The sequence below is a fragment of the Cebus imitator genome, unplaced genomic scaffold, assembly GCF_001604975.1.
Source record: "Cebus imitator isolate Cc_AM_T3 unplaced genomic scaffold, Cebus_imitator-1.0 Scaffold249, whole genome shotgun sequence".
Classification (NCBI taxonomy): domain Eukaryota; kingdom Metazoa; phylum Chordata; class Mammalia; order Primates; family Cebidae; genus Cebus; species Cebus imitator.
The window spans coordinates 3149294-3170180 of record NW_016107564.1 but is presented as its reverse complement, the minus strand read 5'-3'; the positions used below and the strand labels follow the sequence as shown (position 1 = coordinate 3170180).

At 41.7% G+C, this 20887-nt stretch overlaps 1 protein-coding gene across 7 annotated transcripts in view; it reads left to right on the top strand.

Moving 5' to 3' along the window:
* Nucleotides 1-18341: 18341 nt before the first annotated feature.
* PROM1 (prominin 1) overlaps nucleotides 18342-20887 on the top strand; it is a 106691-nt gene continuing 104145 nt past the window's right edge. For 3 of the 7 annotated variants that reach the window (XM_017498742.2, XM_017498736.2, XM_017498734.2), the window contains exon 1: nucleotides 18767-19102. The gene's annotated coding sequence lies outside the window, so the exon portion shown is untranslated. The other 4 variants (XM_037727943.1, XM_037727946.1, XM_017498735.2 and 1 more) reach the window with 4 other exon arrangements.

The window sequence follows — 20887 nt, the reverse complement described above, 5'->3', positions numbered from 1 at the left end:
CGCGATCTCTGCTCACCGCAACCTCCGCCTCCTGGGTTCAGGCAATTCTCCTGCCTCAGCCTCCTGAGTAGGTGGGATTACAGGCACGCACCACCATGCCCAGCTCATTTTTTGTATTTTTAGTAGAGACAGGGTTTCACCATGTTGACCAGGATGGTCTCGATCTCTTGACCTCGTGATCCACCCGCCTCGGCCTCCCAAAGTGCTGGGATTACAGGCTTGAGCCACCGTGCCCGGCCTTTTGTTTATTTTTTTTTTTGAGATGGAGTCTCACTCTGTCTCCCTGGCTGAAGTGCAGTGGCACGACCTCGGCTCACTGCAACCTCTGCCTCACAGGTTCAAGCAATTCTCCTGCCTCAGCCTCCCGAGTAGCTGGGACTACAGGCGCATGCCACCACACCCAGTTAATTTTTTTTTTGTATTTAGTAGAGACAGGGTTTTACCTTGTTAACCAGGATGGTCTCTATCTCCTGACCTTGTGTTCTGTGATCTGCCTGCCTTGGCTTCCCAAAGTGCTGTGATTACAGGCGTGAGCCACCGTGCCCGGCTGAGATGATATTTCACTGTAGTGTTGATTCACATTTCTCTGATGATCAGCACTGCTGCACACTTTTTCATATGGCTGTTTGCCATTTATATGTCTTCTTTTGAAAAATATCTACTCAGATCTTTTTATTATTATTATTTAGAAATAGAGACAGGGTTTCACTATGATGCTGAGGCTGGGCTCAAACTACTGAACTCAAGTGATCCACCTGCCCCAGCCTCTCAAAGTGCTGGGATTACAGGCATGAGCCATCACCCATACTATTCGATATTTTCCCAGTTTTTTAATTGGACTATTTGATATTTTTCCTATACAGTGTTTTGAGCTCCTTATATATTCTGGTTATTAATTATTTGTCAGATGTGTACTTTGCAAATATTTTCTCCCATTCTGTGGGTTGTCTTTTCACTTTGTAGATTGCTTCCTTTGCTGTGCAGAAGCTTTTTAACTTGATGTGATCCCATTTGACCATTTTTGCTTTGGTCGTCTATGTTTGTGGGATATTCCTCAAGAAATCTTTGTCTAATACCATGTCCTACAGAGTTTCTCTAGTGTTTCCTTATAGTAGTTTAATAGCTTGCAGCTTTAATTATTTATTTTTATTTGATTTTTGTATATCACCAGAGATATGAGTTTAGTTTCATTCTTCTGCATATGGATATCTAGTTTTTTCAGCACCATTTATTGAAGAGACTGCCCTTTCTCCAATGTATGTTCTTGAAATCTTTGTTAAAAACAAGTTCCCTTTGGATATATTGGTTTGTTTCTGAGTTCTCTATTCTGTTTCAGTGATCTGTGTGTCTGTTTTTATGCCAGTATCATACCATTTTGGTTACTGTATCTCTGTAGTATGATTTGAAACCAGGTAATGTAATCGCTCCAGTTTTGTTCTTTTTGCTCAAGATCATTTTGGCTATTCTGAGTCTTTTGAGGTCCCTATAAATTTTAGGATTGTTTTTTCTATTTATTTGAAAAATGTAATTGGTATGAGATTACACTGAATCTGTAGATTGCTTTGGGTAGTGTGAACATTTTAACAGTATTGATTCTTCTAATCCATGAATATGGATTAGCTTCCATTTTTTGTGTGCTATTTTCCACTTCTTACATCAGTGTTTTATAGTTTTCATTGTAGAGAGCCTTTACTTCTTCTGTGATTTCCTAGAAATTTAATTTTCATTTCTGGCTATTGTAAATAGAATTTTTTTTAATTTCTTTTTCAGATTGTTCAGTATTGGTATATAGAGATGTTACTAATTTTTGTAGGTTGATTTTGTGTTCTACAATTTTGCTGAATTTGTTAGTTTTAGTAGTTTTTTAGTGGAGTCCAGGTTTTTCCAAAGATCATATCATCTGAAAATCAGGACAACTTGACTTCTTCCTTTCCAATTTGGACACCCTTTATTTCTTTATCTTCTCTGATTAATCTACCTAGGACTTCCAGTACTATGTTGAATAACAGTGGTGAAAATGTATAGCCTTTTGTTGTTCCAGATCTTAGAGGAAAGGCTTTCAGTTTTTCCCCATTCAGTATGATACTAGCTGTGGGTCTGTGATATATGGCTTTTACTATGTTGAAGTATGTTCCTTCTATATTTAGTTTTTTAAAGGTTTTTTTTTTTTTCTAAATCACAAATAGATGTTGAATTTTATCAAACGCTTTTCATCAGCAATTGAAACAATCACGTGTCTTTCATTCTGTTGATATGATGTATCATATTGATTCATTGGTGTATGTTGAACTATTCTTGCAACCCTGGGATAAATCCCACTTGGCCGTGATGACTGATCTTTTTAATGTATTGTTGAATTTGGTTTGTTAGTATTCTGTTGAGAATTTTTGCATCAATATTTTCCAGTAATATTGCCTGTAGTTTTCTTTTTTTGATGTGTCTTTGTCTGGTTTTGGTATCAGAATAATACTGGCCTCATAGAATGAGTTTGGAAGTATTCCCTTCTCATGTACTTTTTAGAATAGTTTGAGTAGGATTAGCATTAGTCCTTCAAATGTTTGGCAGTGAAGTCATTGGGTCCTGGGCTTTTCTTTACTGGGAGACTTTTTATTACAGCCTCTGTCTTATTACTTGTTATTGATCTTTTAAAGTTTTGGATTTCTTCCTGGTCTAATGTTGATAGGTTTTATGTGTCTAAGAATTTGTTCATTTCCTTTAGGTTTTCCAATTTATTGGCATAGAGTGGCTCATGGCAGCAACTAACGATCCTTTGAATTTCTGTAGTATCAGTTGTAATGTCTCCTTTTTTGTCTCTAATTTTATTTATTTGAGTCTTCTCTCTCTTTTTATTTCTTAGCCTGGCCAAAGATTTGTCCATTTTGATTATCCTGTCCAAGAAACAACTTTTCATTTTTGTTGATCTTTTGCATTGTTTTCTTCATTTCAATTTTATTTATTTTTGCTGTAATCTTTATTACTAATTTTCTTCTGCTAATGTTGGGTTTGGTTTGCTCTTGCTTTTCTAGTTAAGAGGTATTGTTGGATTATTTGAAGTTTTTCTTCATTTTTGACATAGACACTTATGACAATAAATTTCACTCTTAGTACTGCTTTACTGTGTCCCAGCGGTTTTGGTATGTTGTGTTTCCATTGTCATTTGTTTAAAAAAAAATTTCAACTTCCTCTTAATTTCTTCATGGATCCACTGGTCATTCCAGAGCATATTGTTTAATGTCCATGTGTTTGTATAGTTTCCAAAATTTCTTTTGTTATTGATTTCTAGTTTTATTTCATTGTGGTCAGGGATAATGCTTGATATTATTTCAAGGGTTTTTTTTCTTAATGTTTTAAGTCTTCTTTTGCTACCTAACATATGGTTTATCCTTGAGAATTATCCATGTGCTGAGGAAAAAAATGTATATTCAGCAGCCATTGCATGAAGTCTTTTGTAAATATCTATGAGGCTCATTTGTTCTATAGTGCAGGTTAAGTCCAATGGTTTCTTGTTTATTTTCTGTTTGAAAGATCTGTACAATGCTGAAAGTGGGGTGTTATAGTCTCCAGCTATTATTGTACTGAGGTCTCCCTCTCTCTTTGGCTCTAATAATATTTGCTCTATATATCTCAGTGCTCCAGTGTTGGGTGCATACATATATATTTACAATTGTCATATCGTTTTGCTGAGTTGATTCCTTTATCATTATATAATGACCTTCTTTGTCTCTTCTTATAGCTTGTGTCTTGAAATCTGTTTTGTCTGATATAAGTATAGCTACTCTTGCTCTTTTTTTGCTTTGCATTGGCGTGGAATACCTTTTTCCATCACTTTATTTTCTGTCTATGAGTATCTTTATAGGTCAGGTGTGTTTCTCATTGGTAACAGACTATAGGTTCTTTTAAAAAAATTAATTTAGCCACTCTATGATTTTTTATTGGAGAGTTTAGTCCATTTATATTCAACATTATTATTAAGGACTTACTCCTGCAATTTTCTTATTTTTATTAAAATAATTTCTTTTGGTCTTTCTTCCTTCTTTCTTTTCTTTCTGTCTTCCTTTTTAGTGAAGGCAGGTTTCTCTGGTAGTATGATTTAATTCCCTTCTTTTTACTTTTTATGTGTCTGTTGTATGTTTTTTCATTTGAAATTACCATGAGGCTTGCAAATGCTGTCTTATAACCCATTATTTTAAACTAATGACAATTTAACACTGATTTTATAAACAAACGAACAGGCAAAAAGAAAACTAATAAAAACTCTACACCTTAATTTCATCCCCCGGCTTTTTAGCTTTTTGTTTCTCTTTATATCACATGGACTATGTCTTAAAAAGTTGTAGTAATTATTATTTTTTATTTGTTCATCATTTAGTCTTTCTACCTAAGAGTAGTTAATATACCACAGTTACAGTTATAATATTCTGTGTTATTTGTGCACTTACTATTACCAGTTAGTTTTGTACCTTCAGATGATTTTTCTTATTGCTTATTAATGACCTTTCCTTTCAGACTGAAGACTTCCCTTTAGCATTTATTGTAGAACAGATCTGGTGTTGATGAAATTCCTCAGCTCTTGTTTGTCTGGGAAAGTCTTTATTACTCCTTCATACTGTAAGAGTATTTTTGCTGTGTATACTATTATAGAGTATAAGTTTTTTTATTTTACCACTTTAAATATGTCATGCCACTCTTTCCTGGCCTCTCAGGTTTCCACTGAAAAGCTTGCTGCCAGATATATTGGAACTTCATTGTATTTTTTTTTTTCTTTTGAGACAGAGTTTCACTCTTGTTGCCTAGGCTGGAGTGCAATGGCACAATCTTGGCTCACTGCAACCTCTGCCTCCTGGGTTCAAGCTATTCTCCTGCCTCAGCCTTCTGATTCTGACCCTCCTCAAACTGCTCCTGGGGATAACATTACTGTTGTAAAACTTACGATCAGTGCTTGAGATATTTTGCAGGCCCTGCACTTAATGGATCAGCTGGCACCACCCAGCCAGATCAATGTAAGTGCTCATCTGATCTTGTGGTCCCCTACCCAGGAACTGACTCAACTCAAGAAGACAGCTTTGACTCCCTGTGATTTCATCTCTGACCCAATAAATCAGCGCTCTCAACTCACTGGCCCCTACTCATGAAATTATCCTCAAAAATTTTGATCTCCAAGTGCTTGAAAAGACTGATTTGAGTAACAATAAAGCTCCAGTTTCCTGCACAGCCAGCTCTGTGTGAATTCCTCTTTATTGCAATTCCCCTGTCTTGATAAATCAGTTCTGTCTAGGTAGCAGGCAAGGTAAAGTCCTTGGGTTGTTACAAATTTGGGCAGTTGCACATTGTTTTTTATTCTTTATTCTTTTGTCTCCTCTGACTGTGTGTTTTCAAATAGCCTGCCTTCAAGTTCACTATTTTTTTCTTCTCCTTGATCAGTTCTGGTATAGAAAGACTCTGATGCATTCTTCAGTATGACAATTGCATTTTTAAACTTAAAAATTTCTGCTTGATTCTTTTAAATTATTTCAATGTCTTTGTTCAATTTATCTGATAGAATTATGAGTTCCTTCTCTGTCTTATCTCAATTTTCTTTGAGTTTCCTCAAGACAGTTATTTTGAATTCTCTGTCTGAAAGGTCACACATCTCTTTATCTCCAGGGTTGTTCCCTGGGGTCTTATTTAGTTTGTTTAATGAGGTCGTGTTTTCCTAGATGGTCTGGATGCTTGTGGATGTTCATTGGTGTCTGAGCATCAGAGTTAGGTGTTTACTGTAGTCCTCATAATCTGGGCTTGTTTGTGTCCACCCTTCTTGGGAAGGCTTTCCAGATATTCAAAATGACTTGGGCCTCATGCCCAGTAATGTTCTTATAGACTTGTAGAAGGACCACCTTGATGGTCTTGTATAAGATCTGGAAGAATTCTCTGGATTACCATGCAGGGACGGTAAGGATAACCGAGAGAAAGGGGAATAGACCCAAAGTCAAGCAAGAAAGTTTTATTAACCTGCCACACTGCTCCATAACAGTTAGAGGAGGCAGGGCTTACAAAACGAGGGGTTTATATAGGGTGAGAGGGGCTTAAGAATGAGTTTACGAAACGAGGGATTTATATCGGGTGAGAGGGGCATAATCTATCCACTGGTAACAGGCACAGAGATAGTTTGTTAACTTGTAACAGACCAACAATACATTATCCTGTGACTTTTGTGGCGGCAGTCTTTAAAAAAAAGAGAGAAACCAGGAGTTTTTTACAGATACATGTCAAACAGAAATTTACAAGTATGGATAACCAACATATGTTTTCCCTGTCCTCCCTCGAGCTGCCTGGATGGTTGTCATCAGGCTTTGCTTAATTGTAGCATGTCTGGCAGCCTTGATGTGGCGCCTAGGTAGGGGTTTAGGAATGGAGCTGCAGAGCAATCAGACGGAGGGGAAGGGGTCAGCCCGCGTGGAGGGGGTTTTCTTATCCCTAACAGGGACCCTTGCTCTCTTTCCTTACTTTTTCCCAAACAAATGGAGTCTGTCTCTCTTTCTCTGTGTTGACCTGCCTGGACACTGGGGGTGGTGTGACACAAGCACTCCCATGGCTACATCCACTGAGACTGCACTGGGCCTTGTCCACTGCCTAATGTAACTACTACCTGGATACCATTTATACTTACTCAAGCCTCTACAATCTTCAGCTGGTGAAGTTAGCCTTGTTTTTGCCCTTTACTTCAGGGCAACGAACTCCCACAGGCCCTGGGTGGGTCCAGAGATTGGATCAAAAACCTTAGAAATCTATTTGGTGTTCTATTCTACTGTAGCTAAACTGGTACTCAAACCATGAGACAAAGTCCTTCTCCCACTTCCCTCCTGTTTCCAGAGGCAGAGCAACCTCTCCTTGTGGCCACCACCATCTCTGCCCCACCAGGAGCTCTGCCAGGGCATGAGTGATGTTCACTTAAGGCTCAAGGGCTCTTCATTCAGCTGTGGTGAGTACTGCCCATTAGGGCAGTGGGCTTTCATCTGGCCCATGGCAGGTCCATAAAAGCTGTGCAAGTGCGTAGGCCTGGCCTCAGGTACCCGAATAGCCTGTTTGGTGCTCTCCTCCACGGTGACCAAGCTGATACCTGAAGCCAGCACACCTCAGAGTCTCACTCAAGAAGCAGATTTTCTACCTACATATCACTGTTGGTTATTCAGGGCCATGAGATCTTTAATCAGCAGGTGATGAATCCTGTGAAAACTGGGCTCTTCCCTTCAAGGCAGCAGGTTTCCTTCTGGCTCACGGTGTTTCTAGAAATGTCATGTGGGAGCTAAAGCCTGGTATGGGAGCCTCACACCTCACCCACTGCTTCGTCCTACTGTGGCTGAGGTGGTATCCAGGATCCAAGACAAAATCCTCTCTACTCTTCACTCTCCTGTCCTCAAGCAGAAGGAGAATCACATGTGTTGCTATGAGCTATGCTGCCTGGGGTTAAGGGAGGGGTGAAGCAAGCACTCCCCCAGCCACCCTTCCTGGTGTCTCACTAGGTCATGCTCTACCCTAGTCCACTGTCTCTAAGTCCAGCATAGCATCGGGACTTGCCTAAAAATTGCAGTCTTCGTGTCCTAGGCTGCCTTTCAGGTTCACTTGGAATCCCAGAGCGTGTTAGCCTGCAGTAGCAAGGCTGTCCTAGAAACTCAATTTTCAACTGCTGGATGGGCACTTCCCCTCTGACTAGGACTGGTCCAAATGCTCCCTCTGTGGGTGGGCTCAGGCTGAGTTCAGCATGGTTTTCCTCTCTGCTCTTGCTCTCTGCAGCACTGAGTTCAATGCAAAGCCCCCAGCCACTGTGCTGTCTCTCCCCATGTGCAGATTCTCTCTTCATACTACATGGCTGATTCTGGGGGATAGTGGGGTATGGCATAGGTGATTCAAGATGTCTTTACTACCCTCTTCAGTGCCTCTCTTAGTGATATTAAGTTAAAATCAGGTACTGTGATTGCTTACCTGATTTTTGGTTCTCATTAAGGTACTTTTCTATGTGCAGGTAGTTGTTAAAATGTGGTGTTCCTGTGGTGGGGCGATCAGTGGAGGCTTCTATTTGATCATCTTGTTCCACCCCTGAAATGAATATTTTCTAATAAATGTAAAATTTCTCAATATCCTACAGAGCAATAAAATGCTGTATTTGGGATTTTTTTCTACAGGGTAGAGGTGAATTGATATCTTCCGGAGAACATTCATTTGCATTGCTATTGGTCTTCTACAATTTAACTTTGACTCTTGCCGAATTGTAATAGAGCCTAGCCAATTGAAATATAACCTAGCCAATCGGAATATGATCAAGGCACTCAACTCTCTAGACTCCAGTAATTCCCAGAGGGTAATTACAGAGAGTAATTCTCTTAGATCATCCCACTTACAGGTCAGCCTGTGTCTAGCTCCTTAGATCGTTCTGGCCTGGAACCTTCCAAATTCTCAAGATGTGATATGTAAATATTTGTGAAATGAAGATTTATCTTGTGGATTCAATAACCTTGTACTTTTAATTTAGGAAACCGGAAAAAATTTTAAAAAAGGGTGTGGTGGGGGTGAGAGAGAATTTGACAAAGAAATATAGCAGAAGTAATAACTATTGTTTATTATCTACTGTGTGCCAGGTATTACACATATATAACCTCATTTAATCTTTGCAAAACTTCTATTTTATAGATAAGGAGACTGAAATTGAGAGAGGTGAAATATTTAAGGTGAGCTGATTTAAGGCTGCACAGTGACCATGCCTATAGATTTGGTGGCTTGTTTAGTGCCACCTGTGAGATGGTAATCTCTGTGAGGGCGGGGGCTTTGTTTTCTTCTCTGCTCTATCTCTTTGGTCAGTCTGTCTTGCAGAAACAACACAATCGACATCTGTTGAATGCACGAATACATGAATGAATGAGAGAATGAACGGAGTAGCAGAGCTGGAACCCTTTCCCAGGTCTATTTGACCTCCACATGTCATGCTTTTCCTACTATACAAAAATTGCTATTCTTTGTCCCTTCTCTATGTAAGTGGCTGGCTGGGACTATAATCTAACACTTTGATTGCTCTGGCAAAAAGGAAGAGTGCTTCAATTAGCATGAAGTTTTCTGGGTTTAAAATAAACATCTGATTATTGCTTAGGTAGCAGATAAAATATGAAGCAGAAGAGAATTTTGCAGAGACTGCATTTGATAAAAAGGTTTATTTTCGTATGTATGTGCTGGGTCAGAGGGCATTTCAGTAACTAGACTCCCTAACTCCAACCTATAGTGGGTACAGAGTGAATATTACTGAAGGAATGACTGACTGACTAACAGATGCTGAATTAGTACTTTCAGATGACAAGAATTAGTAATTCTTGTTTTTGTTACCTTTTGTTTTGTTTTTTTGAGACGAAGTCATACACTGTTGCCTGGGCTGGAGTGCAGTGGTGTGATCTTGGCTCACTGCAACCTCCTTCTCCTGGGTTCAAGCAATTCTCCTACCTTAGCCTCCCAAGTAGCTGGGATTACAGGCACCTACCACCACACCCAGCTATTTTTTTGTGTTTTTAGTAGAGATGGGGTTTCACTATGTTGGCCAGGCTGGTCTCGACCTCCTGACCTTGTGATCCGCCCGCCTCGGCCTCCCAAAGTGCTGGGATTACAGGCGTGAGCCACTGCTCCCAGCCTAGTAACTCTTTAGAGAAAGCTAGTCATAGTAATTATTCCCAGAAAGGTAAAGCATTGCTTATCATAGACATGTATTTTGCTGTTGTACAAATTGTAAGTTGTTGAGTGAACCATTTATGGGTTATGATAAAAATTGGCAACTATAGAATCAGAAATTATGGAATTCTCCTGCCTGGCTCCTTTAGCAGTCTATCCATAGCACTTAGGTGGATGGACCTCCCCTTCCTGGGGCGAGTGAGAGAAAGTACCCTGATGCTTTTCGTGCTGCTCCCCTTTTAACAACGTGGTTGCTAAAGGTAGTTACAAAGTCCCATTGGAGTTGGCACATATTAAAAATGATGTCAGAGGGAAACACACAGATGAAATCTGGCTCTAGTGATAAGACCTGTATTTGAAATGATCACTGAAAAGCAGATTTTGACTCATGAAAGATAAAACTACTCCTCATAGCCCCATCAAAGTGTGACTGAGTTTTCCAACTGCTCCCCAGTTTTCACATTCAGAATCCGAGCTCTGAGCCACTGCCCTTGCCTGACTCCACCTTGCTCTTTCTTCCCCTTTGTTCAAGCTGGATTGAACTTTTATTCCTCTGCCTTTGAGTTAGTGTGGAATGGGCTTGATGACAAGTTACAAATCATACCTGAAGGTGCTTAAAGTACAAAAGGAATGTTTTCCTGGCTTTTGGTTATTAAATGACAGCAATGCTATTTTGGTATCCAAGTCCAGAGCAAGGGACAGAAAAAAAGACAAGAGGAACAGGAAATCGTGAAGTTAAATATTTACAGGACAACTGTGGCTTGAATGAAGCTATTCAGTCCCCCACACCCCGGCCCTTTCTCCTTCCTCTTCTTGCTTCTCTCTCTCTCCTTGACTGTCTCGTATATAAATTTCAGTCAACTGAAATGACACAACACTCTTTCTTTCAGGGTCATAGGCTGCCATGCTTGTTGGTCATACAAACACATAACTTTTTTTAAAGCATGGTTATTCATAGTAGAAATTATTAGGTTTACTGGAATAATTTGCTCACAAACCTATTTTGTTTCAGTCTTAGTGACTCAGAGAAAAATAACCAAAACCTTTCCTCAGCCACTAGCCCATGTGGTCACTGAGCACGGCAATTGTGCTGATGAGGAGTGTGAGGCCCAGGAAGGTTATGTGACTTGCCAGGGGCTATGTTGGCAGCTGACAGAGCCTGAATGAATCTCCTGGCTCTCGGTCCAGTTCTCTTTCTAGAACATCATGCTACTTCATGATTAGGATCTCATGATTCAGGGTCTCATTCTTTTTTATGGCTAAATAGTACTCCATTGTGTATATGTTCCACATGTGCTTTATCTATTCATGTACTGATGGACACTTAGGTTGCTTCCAAATCTTGGCTGTTGTGAAGAGTGTTGCAAGAAACACGGGAGTGCAGGTATCTCTCTGATAGACTGATTTCCTTTGTTGTATGTATATACCCAGCAGTGGCATTGCCGGATCATATGGTCCTCCATTTTTAGTTTTTTTAAGTAACCTCCAAACTGCTCTCCATAGTGGTTGTACAATTCATTTGGGCATGAAAAATGAGCAGTAACGTCAGAAAGGGAGATCTAAGTTTTTGCATGTAATAACTCTGAGTGTGTGTATGGGAATAAACATCTCACCCTCTAGCCTTAGAAGTAACAAATGACATAGGCATTCAGTTGATCTAAATTGCAGGATTGTAGAAACGTGGAATTGAATGGAACAAATCATTAGGTCCTGTCACTGCCTGCATAAGGCTGCTCAGACTAGGTCATAATATTGTGTCGTATTTTTATTATTAATTCACTCACTTATTAATTCACTCACAACCACAATGGTCCAGGCAGAGATGTTGGGATACGATACAGAAATGAGTGAAAACAGTTGAAGCATTCGGTGCCCTACCATAAAGCAGATAGCCACCCATTTTGATCCAATGTGTCAGTGGCCTGAAAGGGTTTTATGTTATTTTCTGGTGCATCCATGATCATGGGCCAGATCTGAGTTCAAATTTAGTGCTTGACTTACTACCTGGGTGTCCTCAAGTTACTGAACCTATTTTAGCCTTTTCTTTAAGACAGAGATAATAATATGATCTCAAACTGCTGTTGTTGCTAAGATTACATAAAATAATTTAAAGCACTAGGCCCAGCGCCTCATTCTTAGTAAATGCTCATTAAGTGTGGGTGTTACTCTCACTACTATTTATTTTTATTTTTTGTGAATACAGAGTAGGTATATATATTTATGGGTTACATGAGATATTTTGGTATAGGCATGCAATGTGTAATAAGTACATAAGGGTAAATGGGGTATCTGTCCCCTCAAGCATTTATCTTTCAATTCAGTTATATTTTTTTATTTTAAAATGTACAATTAAGTTATTTTTAACTCTAGTTATCCTATTGTGCCAGCAAATACTGTATTGTATCCATTCCTTCTGTTTTTTGTACTCATTAGCCACCCTTTCTTCCTCCCCACTGCTTCACTACCCCACCAGCCTCTGTCAACCATCCTTCCATTCTCTGTCTCCATGAATTCAATTGTCTTAATTTTTAGGTCCCACAAGTAAGTGAGAACATGTGAAGTTTGCCTTCCTGTGCCTGGCTTATTTCATTAAAAATAATGACCTCCAGTTTTATCTATGTTATTACAAATGACAGGATTTCATTCTTTTTTATGGCTAAATAGTACTCCATTGTGTATATGTACCACATTTTCTTTATCTATTCATATATTGATGGACACTTAGTTTGCTTCCAAATCTTGGCTGTTGTGAAAAGTGCTGCAACAAATATGGCAGTGTGGGTATCTCTCTGATAGACCGATTTCCTTTGTTTTAGGTGTATACCCAGCAGTGGCATTGCTGGATCGTATGGTGCTCCATTTTTAGCTTTTTTTAAGTAACCTCCAAACTGCTCTCCATGATGGTTGTATTAGTTTACATTCCTACCAACAATGTACAAGGGTTCCCTTTTCACCACATCCTTGCCATCTAAAAGCCACTTTAACTGTTGTGAGATGATATCTCATTGTAGCTGTGATTTCCATTTCTCTGATGATCAGTGACATTGAGCACCTTTTCATAGGCCCGTTTGCCATTTGTATGTATTCTTTTGAGAAATGTCTATTCAACCCCTTTGGCCATTTTTAAAATCAGAATATTAGATTTTTTTTTCCTACAGAGTGGTTAGAGCTCCTTATATATTCTAGTTATTAGTTCTGTGTTATATGGGTAGCTTGCAAATATTTTCTCCCTTTCAGTGGGTTGTCTCTTCTTTGTTGATTGCTTCTTTTGCTGTTCAGAAGTTTTTTAATTTGATGTGATCCCATTTGTGACTTTTGCTTTGGTCATCTATGCTTTTGGAATATTCCTCAAGAAATCCTGGCCTAATCCAGTGTCCTTTAGAATTTCCTCAATGTTTTTTGGTACTAGTTACATAGCTTGAGGTTTTAGATTTCAGTCGTTTGTCCATTTTGGTTTGATTAAATTATTTTTAACTCTAGTTATTCTGTTGTGCCAGAAAATACTATATCTGTATTAGTTGTACTGTCTCCTTTTTCATGTCTGATTTTATTTATTTGAGTCTTGGCAAGAGATATGGGTTTAGTTTTATTCTTCTGCATATGGATATCAGGTTTTCCCAGTACCATTATTGAAGAGACTATCCTTTCTTCTGTTAAAAATGCATTCACTGTACATGTATGGATTTATTTCTGGGTTCTCTATTTTGTTCCAGTGATCTATATGTGTGCTTTTATGCCAGTAACATGCCATTTTTGGTTACTATAGCCTGTAGTATAATTTTTCAATTTTCTTCATAATTTCTTTATTGACCCAATGAACATTAAGGAGCATATAGTTTCATTTCCATGTGTTTGTATAGTTTCCAAAATCATTCTTGTTATTGATTTCTAGTTTTATTCCACTGTAGTCAGGGAAGATGCTTGATGCTATTTCAGAATTTTTTAAAATGTCTTAAGACTTGCTTTGTGACCTTACATATGGTTTATCCTTGAAAATAATCTATGTGTTGAAAAAAGAATGTGTATTCTGCAGGCATTGGATGAAATGTTCTGTCAATTTCTATGAGGCTCATTTGTTCTACAGTGCAGATTAAGTCTGATGTTTCTTTGATGATTTTCTGTCTGGAAGATCTGTCCAATGCTGAAAGTGAGATGTTGAAGTCTCCAGCTGTGATTGTGTTGAGAGCTATCACTCTCTTTAGCGCTAATAATATTTGCCTTCTATGTCTGGATGCTCCAGTGTTTGGTGCATATACATTTACAATTGTTAGATACTCTTGCTGAATTGATCCTTTTATTGTTATATAATGACCTTTGTCTCTTCTTGCAGTTTTTGTCTTGAAATCTGTTTTGTCTGATGTAAGTACAGCTACTCCTGCTCTTTTTTGGTTTCCATTGGCATGGAATATCTTTTTTTGTTCCTTATATGGTATGGAATATCTTTTTTCGTTCCTTATTTTCAGTCTATTTGTGTCATTATAGGTTATGTATGTTTGTTGTAGGCAATAGACCAATGGGTCTTATTTTTTAATTCATTTACTCATTCTATTTCTTTTGATTGCAGGGTTTAGTCCATTTACATTCAATATTATTATTGATAAGTAAGGACTCACTCCTGCTCTTTTATTATTTGCTTTCTGATTGTTTTGGGGTCTTCTCTTCCTTCTTTCCGTTCTTCCTTTTAGCAAAGATAATTTTCTCTGGTGGTATGATTTAATTTCTTGCTTTTTACTTTTGTATATTTATTGTGTTTCTTTGATTTGAAGTTCTCATGAGGCTTGCAAATACTATCTTATAACCCACTATATTATGCTAGTAATTATGTAACACTGATTATATAAACAAGCAAAAAGAAAACTAATAAGAACTCTATACCTTAACTTTCTCCCCTTCCTTCTAAACTCTTTGTTTCTCCTTATATCTTATTGTACTGTCTATGTCTTGACAAGTTGTTGTAATTATTATTTTTTGGTTGGTTCATCATTTAGTCTTTCTACTTAAGAGTAGTTTACACACCACAGTTACCATGTGATATCATTCTGTGCTTTTCTGCATACTTACTATTACCAGGCAGTTGTGTATCTTTGGATAATTTCTTATTGCTCATTAACATCTTTTTCTTTCAGATTGAAGAATTACTTGTAGCATTTCTTATAGGACAGGTCTGGTGTTGATGAAATCCCTCAGCTTTTGTTTGTCTGAGAAAGTCTTTATTTCTCCTTCATGTTTGAAGAATATTTTTGCTGTATATATTATTCTAGGGTAAAAGTTTTTTTCCCTTCAGCAGCTTAAATATATTAGGCCACTGTCTCCCGGCCTGTCAAGTTTCCGCTGAATAGTATGCTGCCAGATGTGTTGTAGCTCCAATGTATGTTATTTGTTTCTTTTCTTTTGCTGCTTTTAGGATCCTTTATCCTAGACCTGTGGGAATTTGATTATTACATGACTCGAAGTAGTCTTCTTTGAGTTTATCTGCTAGGTGTTCTATACAATTCTTATATTTGGATATTGATACTTTTTTATAAGTTTGGGTGGTTCTCTGATATTATCCCTTTGAATAATCTTTCTACCCCTATCTGTTTCTTGGCCTTGTCTTTAAGGCCAATAACTCTTAGATTTGCTTTTTAGGTAATTTTCTAGATCATGTAGGCATGTTTCATTTTTTTGTTGTTGTTCTTTTTCCTTTGTCTCCTCTGAGTGTGTGTTTTCAAATAGCTTGTCTTTAAGTTCACTATTTCTTGTCTTTGATCAATTCTGCTGTTAAAAGGCTCTGATACATTTTTCATTATGTCAGTTGCATTTTTAAACTTGAGAATTTCTGCTTGATTTCTTAAATTATTTAAATGTCTTTGTTATACTTATCTGATAGAATTCTGAATTCCTTCTCTGTGTTATCTTAATTTTCTCTGAGTTTCTTCCAGACAGCTGTTATGAATTCTCTGTGTGAAAAGTCATGTATCTCTATTTCTCCAGCGTTGTTTCCTGGGCCCTTATTTAGTTTGGTGAGGTCATGTTTTCCTGGATGGTCTGGATGCTTATGGATGTTCACTGGTGTCTGGGCATTGAAGACTACCCCAAGAGCCTGCTTAGTACTCTACCACCCTGTGGCTCAGCTGGTACCTAAGGGGAAGGAAAACATCCCCTTTACTTTTCCCTCTGCTTCTATCAGCCAGAAGGAGTCTCTCACAGTAGCCACCACAGCTGGGAATGCGCTGGGTCTTGCCTGAAACCAGCAGATCTCAGAGTCTCACCCAAGAATCACAGTGTACTACCTGGGTTTTGCTGCTGGTTATTCAGAACCCAAGGGCTCTTTGACCAACAGGTGATGGGACCTGCCTAGACTGCACCTTTCCCTTCAAGGAAGCAGCTTTTCTTCTGGCTCAGGATGTGTCTAGAAATGTTATCCACAAGTGAGGGCCTGGGATGGGGGCCTGATGACTCTGACTGATACCTTATCCTACTGTGGCTAAACTGGTATCCAAGATAACGAAGTATTCTTTACCTCCTCTTCTCTTCAAGCAGAGGAAATAGGTTTCTTCATGATGTTTTTGATCACTCTATCCAATAGCATTGGGACTGATGCACACACTAAGGATCTAAATTTTTTTTTTTCAAGTTGCATTAAGATTAGGCAACATAGGGGTCTAATGCGGCTGAGAGTTTCTGAAAGAGGAGAGTTCTTAGTAGGGTAGCTGCATTCCCAGTAGAGAGCTCTGCTAGGGTAAAAGAGGCGTGAGCGCTAGAAAAGGGCATGCAGTGGTGAAAAGCCACTAACTGCACTACCTAAAGTTGGGGCAAGGGTGTCACAAGCACTCCCTTAGCTGCCCTGTCTGGGGTCTCAGTAAGTCACATGCCCCTCAAGTCTACTGGCTCTGGGCTCAGCATTTGGACTTGCTTAGGAGTTGCTGTCCTTGTGGCCTAGACTGCCTTTAAGGTTACTTAGGACTCCCGAGCACTTTGGCCCACGGTGGCAAGACTTGCTGAAACTCAAGGTCTGATGACTGGGATGGGCTATTCTCTCCGGCTAGGGCTTGTCTAAATGCTCCCTCCATGGGGAGGCATCGGCTGAGTTCAACCCAATTTTTGCTTTCTGCTATGACAGGGCAGCACTGAATTCAAAATCGTACAATTACTGCACTCTCCTTTTCTCAAGCCACAAGGCTGCTGCCGCTGGAGGATGGAGGACTGGTGGCATTGACAATTCAAAACTCTTTCCTGCCTTCTTCAGTGCCTCTCTCAGCAATATGAAGTTAAAATTAGGTATTGTGGTTACTCACCTGATTTTTGGTTTTACAAAGGTGCTTTTTTTTGTGTATAGATAGTTGTTAAATTGGGTTCCTGGCAGGGTGGAAGGGTTAAACCTTCTATTTGACCATCTTGCTTCATCTCTCTTTACTGATTTTATTGTAGTTGATATTGTTAGGAATGAAAATGAGCCCTGTGAGTTATAATTGTCTTCATTTTGCAGACCAGGAAATTGAGGCTTAGAGAAATATTAAGTAGCCAAAGTCACAGCAATAAAAAAAGGCATGACCAATCTTTGATGGAAATCAGGGCCAACTCCTCTGAGAACTCACCTTTCTTGCTAGCTCCAGCCTAAGAGTGCTAACTAGGAGCAGGTTTATGGGGCCCCAGGAGATGTTCAACCGGAGGCCTCTGACCTGCAGGGGCTGCAGAAGGGAAATCTGCAGGCCTGATTAGGTTTGTTTTCCACCTATATTAGTTTGTTCTAACATTGCTATAAAGAACTACCTGAGACTGGGTAGTTTATAAAGAAAAGAGGTTTAATTGACTCACCATTTCAGAGGCTGTACAGGAGACATGGCAGGGGAGGCCTCAGGAAATTTACAATTATGGTAGAATGTGAAGGGAAAGCAAGTACATCTCCACATGGCATCAGGAGAGACAGAGTGAGCAAAGGGAGAGTGCCACACATTTTTAAACCAGCAGGTATCATGAGAACTCACTCATTATCATGAGAACAGCAAGGGGGAAATCTGCCCTCATAATCCAATCACCTCCCACTAGGTCCCTCTCTCAACATTGAGAATTATAATTCAATATGAGATTTGGGTGGGGGCATAGAGCTAAATCATATCACCAACTTACCTTGCCATGTCCTTGTGTAATTTTTGGAAGTCTTCTGAACTAACATTTCTTGTCTAGAAACATGCACAGTTAAGATCAATTTAACTAGTAAAAACAAAACAAAACACAGGTTTATTTTCCGGTACCTGTTTTATGTTAGATTCTGGGGTAAGTGAAAAAGATACTGACCTATCATTCATTTGTAGCTTGTGCATCCATCCTTTCCTCTGTCTATCAATATCACAAACATGTATTAAACACCTACTGTATGTAAGACACAATCCTGAAGGTGCTTTTCTTTCCTAAGTCTTATTTTGCCTACCAGAGAGTACAGTATTCCCAATTCAAGATAAGAAGTGGTGAATAAGAGTGAGGTGAGGTACAAATTTTTGAGGACAGTTAGAGGAGGGAGTGATGACTTCTGACAGGTTTTCACCACCCAGGTAAGTAGCAAGGTGAGGACTCCGGGGGTGAGCTGCAACTCACAGAGCGGGAAAACCAATATGCTGTGAGAAAAGAAGGTTCAGTGGCTTCATGCCATAGCAGATGCTGGTGTGTACACGTGGGAGCGAGTATTGCTTTATGCCGTTTTTCATCCGCCTCAGCCACTCTCATTGGAACTGATGCACACTAAGGATCCAAATGATTTTTTTTTTAAAATTGCATTGAGATTAGGCAGCAGAAGGGTCTAATGCGTGAGGGATGGGAGAGGAGAGTTTTTAGGAGGGTAGCTGCATTCCAAGTAAGGGGCTCTGCTGGGGTAAAAGAGGCAAGAGCGCTGCAAGAAGGGCGTGGGGGATTAACCAGGCACCCCTACAGGAAATGGATGCTGTCCAGGTGCTGGTGGTCACCTAGGGACAACGTGGCGAAGCAGCTCAGCCGGTCCAATCAGAGTGCGTCCAGGGCTCGGGTTTCGCGATCTTTAAGTGACTGAGTCAGATCCCCACGCGGCACCTGGCCGCGCGTTCAGCTCTCCCACCGCCGTGAGTATATTTAAAGAATCCTTCCCATTACAGCGGCTCCATACCCAGGTCCCCGCCCGGGACAGAGGAAGCCGCAACAGGTCTCCCCGCCCCCCGCCCCTGGCACCCGGGCCTCACTCTCCGGCCTCCCACCACGTCCGGGGAGTCCGGCCGCAGCGCAGCCTGAGCCCCTTCCCGGCCAGCGGGAGGGCCAGAGGGGCGGGCTCTCCGAAAGCCGTCGCGGTGGTCCCCGAAGCCGGGTCATAAATAATTCACGAGCCGGGGCCTGGCGAGCTAAAAGAAGGGCGGCGACAGCGGTGACTAGGGCGGGAGGTGGAGCAGGAGCAGGAGCGGGAGCCGGGTGCACGGTGAGTAGCTGCGTCCTCATCCCGGAGCGAGAGAGGCGTCTGCTGTCCAGGCGCGGGGCTGAGCGCACTCCTTCCACTGTACTGGGGGTGTGCGGTGAGGAGTGGATGGGCTCGCTCGGCGTCCCCCTTACCCTGGCCATCTGCGCCGCCTCCCTGGCCCCGCAGTAGGCGGTGCGGGCCGCGGCAGCCGCTGGGGGCCGGAGGGACTGCGGGGAGCGCGTCGTGGTCCCGGTGCCCGGTCACCCCAAACTTTTTCGGTGGAGTGGAGGCCCGGGCCGCCCCGCTTGGGTCTTCCTTCCATCCACCGGGGCTGAGGGGGCGGGTAGGGGTAGCCGGCGGCTGTGGTTCCGGAGCCGAAGTAGGAGGTGGGTGCGCGCACCGGGCCGGAGCCCCAGAGACTTCGGACTCGCTCTCGGTGAGAAGGGCGATAGAGGTGAGACTCGCCAGGGGCTTGGGAACGAGTCTTCGGTTATGGAAGCCCTAGGGATGGCCCCGAGGACGTGAGGCGCTGAGCCTCCTCGGTTGAGTGCGGAAAGGGGCCAATACCGTGCAGCCTACCACAGCCGGAGGAGGGATATGGGGGTGCAAAGTGAAGCCGTCTCCCCGCGTCCGTGGGGAGCGCCTGCACTCCTGGCTGGAAACACCCTCCCAGCCCCCGGCCCACGGCTCTTCCGCGTGCATGCGCGTGGACCCGCGGCTATCGCTAGATGAAGAACTGGGGTGCTCACGGCTCACTCCGCCAGAACGCGCCGACCCGACAACAAAGAGGAGCGTGGACAGACAAGGAGCTTCACGGCTGTAGAAAATCGGAGGCTCGGGATCACTTTCCCTGAGAGCCCGCGTCTGGAGGGGCAGGGGGTCCGATAGGAGGGAGGAACTAGCTCCCTCTGATCTTTTCTCTCTGGCGGGATCGCCCCCAATCTGTGCCCAGCAGGGGCCGCGACGGTGAACTGGCGCCGACCCACTCGGGGCAGCCAAGTTTCTCTGGCAACCTCCTCCCCTGCGCGGCGGCGAATTCCTGGAGTCTCCTGGCTTCCCGCGCCCGCCCCGCCGCTCATTCTTTTGTGTCCCGCAGCTAGCGAGCGGCTTCTGCCCAGAAGGGAGCTAGGCCAGGAGGGATCTTGGCCTGGAGGTGATTTGGAGGGAAAGGGCGGGAAAGCCGGCGGCCCAGGCTCCCTGCTGCAACAGGTTGCTCCCGGAGCCCGTGATGGGGACTGACCTTTCTGGAGAAAGGTTTGCTGGAGCTCTTGAGGCAGCTACTCTTTGTTAAGATAAGCAAGTGCATGATCCTAGTTCTTGAGTGCCCCCCAAGACTCACGCGATAGGAACAACTGCGGCGATATGTTGAGCTTAATCATATGAAATTGTCGGTTTCTTGGATGGAAGATATGAATATCGTCAACCTCATATGATTCAACTTGTGTGCTGTCACTTATTTTTCTTGTGATGGTACTTATTTTTCTTTTCTCGCCGTCGTGTCTGTCAGGGTGATCCTAGGAGCCCCGGTGGAGTTGAGATCAGAGTATTGATGCTAGCAGAAGCAGACAGGCCCCAGATAGCCTCCCAGCTGCTTGCCCGGTGCTTTACCTAGTAGATCACTAGCCAGCCAACCTTGTGCGAAATCCCCCTTTGACAGATGAGCAGAAGAAGGGTTGGAGAATGCAAACAACTGTCATCTTGGCAGAGTTAGTGAGGGGGACCAGAGCCCCCTGCCCTATCTCAAGAGCTTGGGCTATTGTCTATTCAGCAGTGCCCTCTAGTTTATTCGTTTTTTTTTTTTTTTTT